The 10,363-nt window shown below is 42.4% G+C and overlaps 1 long non-coding RNA gene across 1 annotated transcript; it reads right to left on the bottom strand.

Annotated features, from left to right (window-relative positions):
* Positions 1-1,145: 1,145 nt before the first annotated feature.
* LOC114593321 (uncharacterized) lies at positions 1,146-10,095 on the bottom strand. Its single transcript, XR_003705631.2, has 2 exons — positions 9,440-10,095; positions 1,146-1,989 (listed from the first exon to the last, which is right to left on the bottom strand). It is a non-coding gene; the product is annotated as an uncharacterized LOC114593321 (long non-coding RNA).
* Positions 10,096-10,363: the final 268 nt, after the last annotated feature.

The raw sequence follows: 10,363 nt of genomic DNA, 5'->3' as shown, positions 1-10,363 counted from the left end.
AAAACGACCTTGACAGATTAGAGAACTGGGCCAAAACAAACAAGATGAACTTTAATGGGGAGAAATGTAAAGTATTGCACTTGGGCAAAAAAAATGAGAGGCACAAATACAAGATGGGGGACACCTGGCTTGAGAGCAGTACATGTGAAAAGGATCTAGGAGTCTTGGTTGACCACAAACTTGACATGAGCCAACAGTGTGACGCGGCAGCTAAAAAAGCCAATGCAATTCTGGGCTGCATCAATAGGAGTATAGCATCTAGATCAAGGGAAGTAATAGTGCCACTGTATTCTGCTCTGGTCAGACCTCACCTGGAGTACTGTGTCCAGTTCTGGGCACCACAGTTCAAGAAGGACACTGACAAACTGGAACGTGTCCAGAGGAGGGCAACCAAAATGGTCAAAGGCCTGGAAACGATGCCTTATGAGGAACGGCTAAGGGAGCTGGGCATGTTTAGCCTGGAGAAGAGGAGGTTAAGGGGTGATATGATAGCCATGTTCAAATATATAAAAGGATGTCATATAGAGGAGGGAGAAAGGTTGTTTTCTGCTGCTCCAGAGAAGCGGACACGGAGCAATGGATCCAAACTACAAGAAAGAAGATTCCACCTAAACATTAGGAAGAACTTCCTGACAGTAAGAGCTGTTCGACAGTGGAATTTGCTGCCAAGGAGTGTGGTGGAGTCTCCTTCTTTGGAGGTCTTTAAGCAGAGGCTTGACAACCATATGTCAGGAGTGCTCTGATGGTGTTTCCTGCTTGGCAGGGGGTTGGACTCGATGGCCCTTGTGGTCTATTCCAACTCTATGATTCTATGATCTGCTAAAGACGGCCCTGTTCGCTGCAAAGCTCGCTGCCTCTTCTCTCATTTGCCTTTTGCTCACCTCTCTTGCCCTCCTGCATGGGGGTGCCTGGTTGCGCCCCCTCAAAATTGTACGCCCAGGGCCACAGCCCCTCTTCCAACCCCCACTACGCCCCTGTGGTTGTGTGAAGGACTTTCCATCTGATACCCATATCTACTACAAACCAGCCCGCTCTCTCCCATCGCCCTCCCATAATGGAAGAAAGAAATGAAACATAACGGTGCAGACTTTAATGAAGAGAAAAACAGGATGCCAGTAAAGCAAAGGAAAGGTGCCAGACATAAGTGTTTCACCATATCTTTTATTTTGCAGGAAGCGATATGTTGTGCTACTCGGTTTAGCTGGAGACACGACCTCCTTGCCTCTTGTTTGTGGGCTAACAGCTCAAGGCAGAGTGTCTGAATTGATAATATGGGCAAGCATTCAGCAAGCAGAACTGTGTCTAGTTACTGGAAGGGAGAACAAATCAAGCTGTTCTTTCAGTGCTGGTCAATACCCGACTCCTTGCAACATGGGCTTCTCCCTGTCTCCGCATAAATGCCCATTCTGCTGTGTCTTGTGCCAGACGAAAGCGTGTGCCCAAAGAATGTACATTGTTCACATAAAGTACATTAAAAACAAAGCAAGGAAGTTGGCTATGTAACATAACGGGAGCCAACACAGAGTCCAGATGATTTATTCAAATCTTTAAATTGGTCCAAGAGACTCTGATCTGTTAGAGGGAAAAGGTCTCTGAAACTATTTTGAGCAATTACCAGCCAACCTGATAATGAAAACACACATTCAGAAAAAATGAGAAATAGTTGCAAAGCAACAAATTTATCTCAAAACAACATAGCTATTTTTAAAGAAGTTTTGCCTTGGTTTTACTTTCCACAACATTTATATATATATATATATGATAATTCAGCTATTTCTAGAACACTTTTGAGCAAACATCAAATCTGAACATAATTTTGCAGAGGTGCACTTCAAACAAAGGGCTGATTTATGAAGATTTTTAAACTCCTGATATCAGCATTTTTTTTTTTAAAAAAAATTTCTCATGAAGAACATACGGAAGCTTTCTCTTTGTTCTGAATTCAGGAAAAGACTTGTCTTTTTTGCTGCTTTGAATAAACTGATAGCTCTGCAAAAGACAGAGAGAGAGAGAGAGAGAGAGAGAATGGATTAAAAGGTAAAAATGTAGTTAAAAAGTTCAGAATAAAATCCATTTTGAGTAATATTTATTGTTAACTACTAATAGCTGCAGAGCCAGAGCACACCTTACAGCTTCTACATGTGATGGTGACTAAAATGTCCTTCTGCTTGGCAAGCCGAACTAATCCTAGCTAGAATAACTAGGGCTGTGTGTAGACTCCTCAATCCACCCTGTGGCCCCAATCTGTGGTCCCCAAATAAGGGTGATTCTCCTGGTTCAACACTGGGGGTACCCACCTCACCCCTTTGATCCATCCGCCAAACACTAATGGTGTTTTTTTTTAAATGGGTTTTTGAAATAGGTTGCCTTCCCCTGTTTTAAAACCTTAAGGCCCATGGGCCACAAGTGGTCCATGGGAGTCGTTTAACTGGCCCATGAGCTGCCCCCACCAGGCGAAGCCCCGCACACTGCGCTAAACTGGTGCAGCATGGGGACTCGCTTCTGCGGTGCCAGAAATCATTTCTGCGCATGCTCAGACGCCGAAAATCATGTCTGCGCAGATGCAGATGCCGGAAATTGCGGCTGCGTGCGCTCACACATGCGTGCGAACCAGCCCATGGAGGGATCTCCGCTGGAGTAAACTAACCCAAGTGAGGTAAACCTTGCCGACCTCTGTTTTAAGAGGTTTGGGGAATGTGCAGGAGGAGCTGATTCTGCATGGAACTGCTTCCAAAGCAGCATCTCCAACCCACAGGAAAAATGGCTGCACTCAACAGTGGTTGTACTTCATGCCGTGTAGATTAAAAATGGGTTTCAGCACTATTTTGAGGTCCCTCTTCCCCACCCGCTTTTAAGACTGCAACCTGACAAAGGGATAGGCCTCGTTTGGTGGTACAGTGGTACCTCGGGTTAAGAACTTAATTCGTTCTGGAGGTCCGTTCTTAACCTGAAACTGTTCTTAACCTGAAGCACCACTTTAGCTAATGGGGACTCCCGCTGCCGCCGCATGATTTCTGTTCTCATCCTGAAGCAAAGTTCTTAACCTGAGGTACTATTTCTGGGTTAGTGGAGTCTGTAACCTGAAGCGTATGTAACCCGAGGTAACACTGTACCTGTTTCCTGAGCCAAAGAATTCCTCTCAGCCTCTCAGCCTTAAATTGAATGGAATAACTCAGAAGCAGGGTAAAGATTCCTCAGAGACCGCGAAATGGCAGGCATGTGAGCTGAGCCATTAGCTTTAGCCATTAATCCAAACAGTTATTAATTAAATGTCCAAATGATGTAGTTCTTCCATAGATGACTCGGCCAGGATTTATACTTGTAATAATACATTGGATGGGGGAAGTGGAGCAAGATACAAGTCTAGCCTTTCAAGCTGGCGGAATGCGGCCTTGCTTTATAAATGAGCGCATTAGAAGTCAGAGCACCAAGATAGGAAACTGACATTTTCATGGCACAACAGGGCTTAGTGTTTTGTGAGCAACAACAACAAAAAAAGAGGACTGAAAGAAAGAAAGCCAGTGGTTTATGCATTTGAAATATTACAGAAAGAGGAAAATGTGAATCATTGTCTACGTTTATATTTTGGAAAGCAGATTGTCTGCCTGTATGTCTGCCACCTCTTGAGATATCATTGCCAAATTTGCCACAATGGTTCCCGAGAAGGAGGTAGAAATGGCTGATGATGTTTGGACGCTGTCCGCCATTTTGAATCAAGATAGTAGACCAACACACCACCCTGGCATTGCTTTGTCTACCTTTTTGGAATAGGTTCAGCTTCCTCTGGAGATATTTTCACCAAACTTCATCTCAACAAATTGGTCATGTCTGGACCAAAGGAAGAGAAGAATGACCCTACTTGCTGCCCAACACACTAACCATTGGGGAACCAGTTTTTGAGGACATCTAACCTGATCTGCTCCAGGATGAGCAATCTAGATATAGATTACAGTTTCTTCACAGAGCTGAAATTCAAATGAGAGTCATGATCATTGTGGTGTATACTCTTGTTTCTTTTCTTCCACCATTGCAGTGCTTTAAAATCCAGCAAACCTTTTTGAACAGAGGCAATAATGGTATAAAAGCAATTTAGATGTTTACTTCAGGGAACAATGGCATCATCGAACTATCTTCAACTCTTGGGTTGGTGGTGTGGAGGGAGATCAACTGTCTCTTCTCAAAGTTTCCTTTTATACATGCATCCAGCCTATATTTATTTTAGCAACACCCACAGAGGCATAAATTAAATCAAAACAGGGAACATCCATAAAAGAACAGATTGTTAGTGGGTGTTACAGTGTTTTCTTTTTTTTTTGGAATGGTTGTGAACTATTTGGAAATTAAATAGAACGCTGTGTAGGTGAAAGATAAAGCGCTAAAAATGTCGACTGACCACAAAATTTGTTTCAGACCCCTGATTAACTGCTTCAGAAAACAGCCCACCTTGGTTTGAGGCATTTCATAGACTGCTTGATTTGACTCAGGCTCTATCCAAGTTTGCTTTGTTATTCTCCTCCCATCCTCATTTACTATCGGGATATCAAATGCAGCTGTATCATTTTTTTCTTTTTACAGAAGTGGAGGAAATTTGCAAGCATATTAGTCCCTCAAAGTGGATAAAGCTTGCCAAATCATGTACAAATGGATCCAGGAGCTTTCAGACTGAACATCTTTAAAGTGTGATTATTATTCCCCCCCCCCCCAAAGGAAATGTCTCTAATCTGTTGTATTCAGTTGTGGCACCTACCCCGTAGAATGCCTTGCCAAGTGATGTGTACCAAACCCCATTACAGTGGTACCTCAGGTTGCTTCAGGTTACATATACTTCAGGTTACAGACTCCGCTAACCCAGAAATAGTACCTCAGGTTAAGAACTTTGCTTCAGGATGAGAACAGAAATCGCGCGGCGGCAGTGGGAGGCCCCATTAGCTAAAGTGGTGCTTCAGGTTAAGAACAGTTTCAGGTTAAGTATGGACCTCTGGAACGAATTAAGTACTTAACCTGAGGTACCACTGTACTGTACTGTTTTGGGTGGGTGACAAAAACTCTGTTGTTATAATGGTTTTGCTTGATTATTCTCCTTTCTGCGATTTATCTTTGATGTTAGTTTCAATAGCTATTTTGGATTTTGTTGCAAGCACTTGGCTTTTATTCAATTGTTGTAATTTTAATGAGGATTGTTATATAATTTGTTGCTGTTTTTGTGTTCTGAATTGTAAGTCGCCTTATGTTTCTTTGATTTTAAATAAATAAATATTTTTTTATTTTTATTTTTTTATTGCATTCTAGTTGGAAGGTCTCATACAAACCATAGTCTGCCAGTTTGGTTGCAATGGCTAACTATGGTTTGATTGTACCAATAAGTTTTTCATTAAACTTAGTGTGAGAGCGGAAGAAGAAATATATGAGCACAGAGCTTATTCCCAACTCTCCAAACTATGGTTTGCAGGATCAGCAACATTACATCTGAACCAAATAAGCTGCAGTACTATGACTAGCCAATTTTGCTCCATTGACTTAAATCCAAGGACATAAACTTAACAATATGTGGACGAGAGACTATATTTGGCCATTTAGAACGGCTCGCAGTTTAAACAACCACTGTTGAAATAAGAAGCTTTAAACAAAGAATTACTCATAAAAAGACAGCTAATTTTTCAAATGATATGTGTGGAAAAGAACATCTACTTGTGAATGATTCATCAAGGAGGGTGTTCTGACATTTTGACTTGTTAGTCATTTACCTTGCTCCAGTCTGTCAATACATCCAGTCGCTTACACTGTCTCCGGTACTTTCTGTGTTTATAACACTCTAGAGGTAACCGAACAAGCTGTACGAGCTGAAATTAAACCACACAGGGAGCTGAACGTTCCTTGTGCTGAGCACAGCAGGGTGGTTCCAAGGAGGCTCACATCTAGGCCTCTTGGAAGTGCTTACAAACTACCAGATCTAATTCTGATCTGGGCAAGGACTGCATAGAAAGCCTAACTTTTGCATTTTGCTCCAGTCTCTGGCCTGCTCTGCTTTATCCAGTTCCAGGTGTCACACTTTAGAAAAGGATGCAGGCAAATTAGAACGGGCTCCAAGGAGATGGTGGTATGAAAGACGAGTCAGATCAGGGAAGAAGTGGAGCACATGGCACTGGGGAAGGAAAAATATAAAGGAAAAATCCTTCTCCACTGGAGCAGCAATTTTGCCTAAAATGCAGTAGCTGAGTCACAAGACTTACAGATGTCTGTGCAGTCATACCTCGGGTTACAGATGCTTCAGGTTGCGCGTTTTCTGGTTGCGCACCACACCAAACCCGGAAGTACCGGAACGGGTTACTTCCAAGTTTCAGTGCTCGCGCATGCGCAGAAGTGCTAAATCTCATTTTGCGCATGCACAGAAGCAGCTAATTACAACCTGTGTGTGCGCAGACATGGCCCTGTGGGTTGCGAATGTGCCTCCTGCATGGATCACATTCGCAACCTGAGAGTCCACTGTGCTTCACCTGAGGATAGCTCAGCTATGGGACTCCTTGACACAAGGGAAATGCTGTGGCAAAGAATTTAGCCATTTCCAAAGAGGGATAGATCTGATGGTGCCAATCTCTGCCTCTGTCTGCCACCATCATGTGACTGGCTGTAGTACTGCACCACCATTTTGCGACCGTTGGGCCTCGGTAATTTTCAACAGGAAGTTCAAGTACCCAGCCCTGCAACACTCTCCTCAGTGCCACAGCCTCACCTCTTAAATCCTATCCCATTTTCACCTTCCCCATTGTGTATTTCATTTCTTTGCCACTAAACATACCTGTCTGACTTTGGAATGATTCAAGAGTAGTGGATGGGGACTAAGAGTGGAAGAGATTATTTTAGGTGCTAAGGGCGAATGGAGGCAGACCTAAAGATTTCGATTAACCTTTGATAACCTCCTTGGGGAAAGGAATTTTACTCAGGAAAAAATATCCTTTTCCTAGAAGCAAGTGTCTGGAAACAAGTTGCAGCTTTCCTCTTTCTTATCTATATGAATCACCATCGTTTGAGAGGTCAGAGTTATGCCAAGCAAGACATGGCCTCTGTCTTCCGAGGTTGTTTATATATGAGACTTAAGGCAGCTCTTGCCTCAGCTAAGCTTATAATGCAGAATGTAATGCTACAGTGGCTGTTCCAAATGCCTCTTCTGATTTCTCTTCCACATCATCAGCAACCAGATGTTCACATACACAGTGTGAGATTCAGGCACAACTGCTTTGCTCCTCTCTTCATGCAAGCGATGACACAAACCAGGAAGCTGCAGTAAACCATAACTTCCTGCATGTCCAAACTTGGAAAACTGTGGCTACTGGTTTCTCATCAACCCATGATACAGATGTTAGCTTTAAATCATGATTTCATATTATGGCTTGTCTGAAAGCCATAAACCAGAGTTTCCCGGTTGACACTTAACGGAACGAGTTATTATTTCTGACTTCCTGGCTTGTTCACTCATTTGCATGGAAAGAGGAACATAGTTGTTGCATGTGGGTGCCTAAAACTAGCACATATTTCAGTTAAGCCACTATTGGATGTCTGAATCAAAGCCTCTGCAATGGATGGGTGCTGCACCAGCAGAGTTGGAGAGTACAGATTGTGTGGGAAGCATATTGCATTTGAAGTACATCCACACCTTGAAAAATGCTGGCGGGCCCTTATTGTTCAGTAGAAATCTAGTTTCTGGCAACACATCAAAATCAACAGGTGCGACAAATTCTTGCAGTTGTACAAATATCCCATCGAAAATTCCAGAATTCCCTGCTTGTTTGACTGTACTTCTTAAAGGAAATAGCTCATTAAAGTAATTTTGGCCACTAGTGTAAATGGCAGCTAGGTTTCTCTTTTGGTCAATTCAGATTGAAGCTGGTTTGGCGGGAAATGCATTAAAACACACTGTTTAAGCTGTTTCCAGTGTGCTCCCACCTCTGGTTTGGGAAGTGGCGTACACACAATGTTCACCACAATCCTATTCTGTAATTTCCTATGAAATGCTGAATTTTGATGCATTCTCTCCCAAACTGGTTTCAATCTCAATTGACCAAAAGAGCAACCGAACCACATTTTAAGTTGGTAATGTGTACACAGCCAGGGTATTTCATAAGAAACAACTGGATAGATATGGATTGTAACGAATGTTGCATTTAAACTGTTTCCCAAGCAAGCAGTGGGGACACACTGGATGTGGAGTAAACAGAAGTACCCAACCTTATTTTACGAATAAGCCGGATGTGGTCACCAACACCTTGCAAAATTGTAGTAACTAACATGCAATACAGGCATGTCTGTAAGGGCGGGGGGGAAACAGAACTTTTTTTACTTTTATGTTGCTGGAGGTTCATGAGTGCAATCTGTTGAATTCAGCCATTCCTTCTAAACTTTCTGACAAAGGAGCAGAGATCCAGTCTAGAACATAACTGTCTGTGGTTTATAAAGCGAAGCTGAACTTTTTCTGTCCTTTCCAATAAGTAGTGTTGGATTCGTATGGTGACTGCGTGGCTCTTTCAGAGTCCTCAGTGATAGAAAGCAGAACTGATGATTATCTCAATACTGACTACACACAAAATTTGTTAGCCTTGTTTGGATTTCACAATATTGACATCACTTGTTTCCTGCTCAGGAAGGTCACATGAAGTTCCCCTCTGAAGTTTTAAAGTGAACCCTGCATGATTTGTTTTGTTTTACAAAATGCAATGACCACCCACCCACCATAAAACCCTATCCTAAAATGATAACTATAGGACTAGTTGTTACAAGTCCTGATTTTTACATTTTTTAAAAACACACAAGTTTCATAACTTTTCTGCTCCCCGCCCCCTGCCCTCATCTGAAGATGACAAATGGTACTTCTCTGATTGGTGAACCAATTAGATTGTATTTCCAAGATCGTTGAAAGAACCTATTGGTTAATTGGCAGGGAAGCAAACATTAAAAATAACTGTTTGTGAAAGTTATTGTGCCGTTTCAATTTTTCAGTCAAGCAATACATCTTTTAAAAAACAAACTATAATTCAAACAAATAGACAGAATTTGTTTCCATGTAAACATACCCAAGACCATACTATTAGGCTGTAATCCTGCATGCATTTACCTGAGAGTAAACACCACAGAACTCAATGAGATCTACTATTGAGTAGATAGGCATAAGATTGCACTGTTAGGCTGCTTCCACAAGAGACATTGCACAATCCCATACATGTCTACTCAGAAGTAAGTCCCAATGAATTCAGTGGGCCTTACTCCCAGGTAAGTGGGTATGGGTAGGTGTATACATACCATTTCTCTCCATGGCAGTATCAGATTAACCTGCCTTATATTTTCCTCAAGAATGTATATTTTTCTATGCGCTGAAAACAAAGCACCCATGAAGTGTTTTCAGGGCCAATTTGCAACCGACACACAAACAATAACAAGAGCTTCTTACCTCTTCTTGCTAAGCCCTTCAGTTTATTTATTTCCTTACTTGAATTTCTATCCTGCAGTCTGCCCCAAGTGAGTAACCGCATGTTGTAAAGAGCAAAATAAAACAAGGCCAATTGAAATAACCAGCTACAACAAAGACTGCGTCTCATCATAAATAACTGGGGGCCTGAGGGGAATTAAGGAGCAGAGAGCAGCTCACATTGTTTATGGTATCGAAATGCCTGATCAGATGCACAGCCACACTCCTCTTCTTTCATCTTGCACACAGTCCCAGAAGGAGGGAGAATCTGCTTATTTCTTCTTCTTTCCGTTGTGAATTCTCCTTGCTTCAGAGAGCAGCCATTCACTTTGAAAGGAGGACCACACTAGCAAACATAAGCCAAGAGGAATGAAAAATGCTTGGGATGCTATCAGGGGCATGGCTGGTGTGAAAGCAGGCAATAGGAAGGTGGTGCTTTTAACCTTCTGCGCTGAACAAACGAGAAAAGTTGTCTGAGGTTAGAAGAGAAGTAAGTGGAAAACACACCAGAAAGCATGTTGCCAAAATTAGATACAAGGAAAGGGCTGTTATTATCTGTGTAGTGATGGATAACGCTTTTCTGCCTGCTCTCATTTGTCTTACTGTAGTCATCCCTACTCCCATCCCAGTCGTTCACTGCTCTTTATCTTAATGGGCTGGAGATGGGCAAGTAATAGATTTTGCAAATGGGTGCTGCCAATCCTAAACTTCATTTTTTATTAGTTGACAGACAGTATTCAGGTTTAAGCAGGGCTCTCTCTCCTCTCCTCCTTGCATTAAGTAGCAATCACCCTGCTCTCGCATCTGTCAACTCCCCTTAACTGGATTGCTGAGGTTTGTAACTTAGGTCCTTCCAGGGTGCATAGATTCTGCGGTCTGTTCACACCCCCCTGTTAGGGCAACAAC

The sequence above is a fragment of the Podarcis muralis genome, chromosome 3, assembly GCF_964188315.1.
Source record: "Podarcis muralis chromosome 3, rPodMur119.hap1.1, whole genome shotgun sequence".
Classification (NCBI taxonomy): Eukaryota; Metazoa; Chordata; class Lepidosauria; order Squamata; family Lacertidae; genus Podarcis; species Podarcis muralis.
This window is presented reverse-complemented; position numbering and strand designations above follow the sequence as displayed.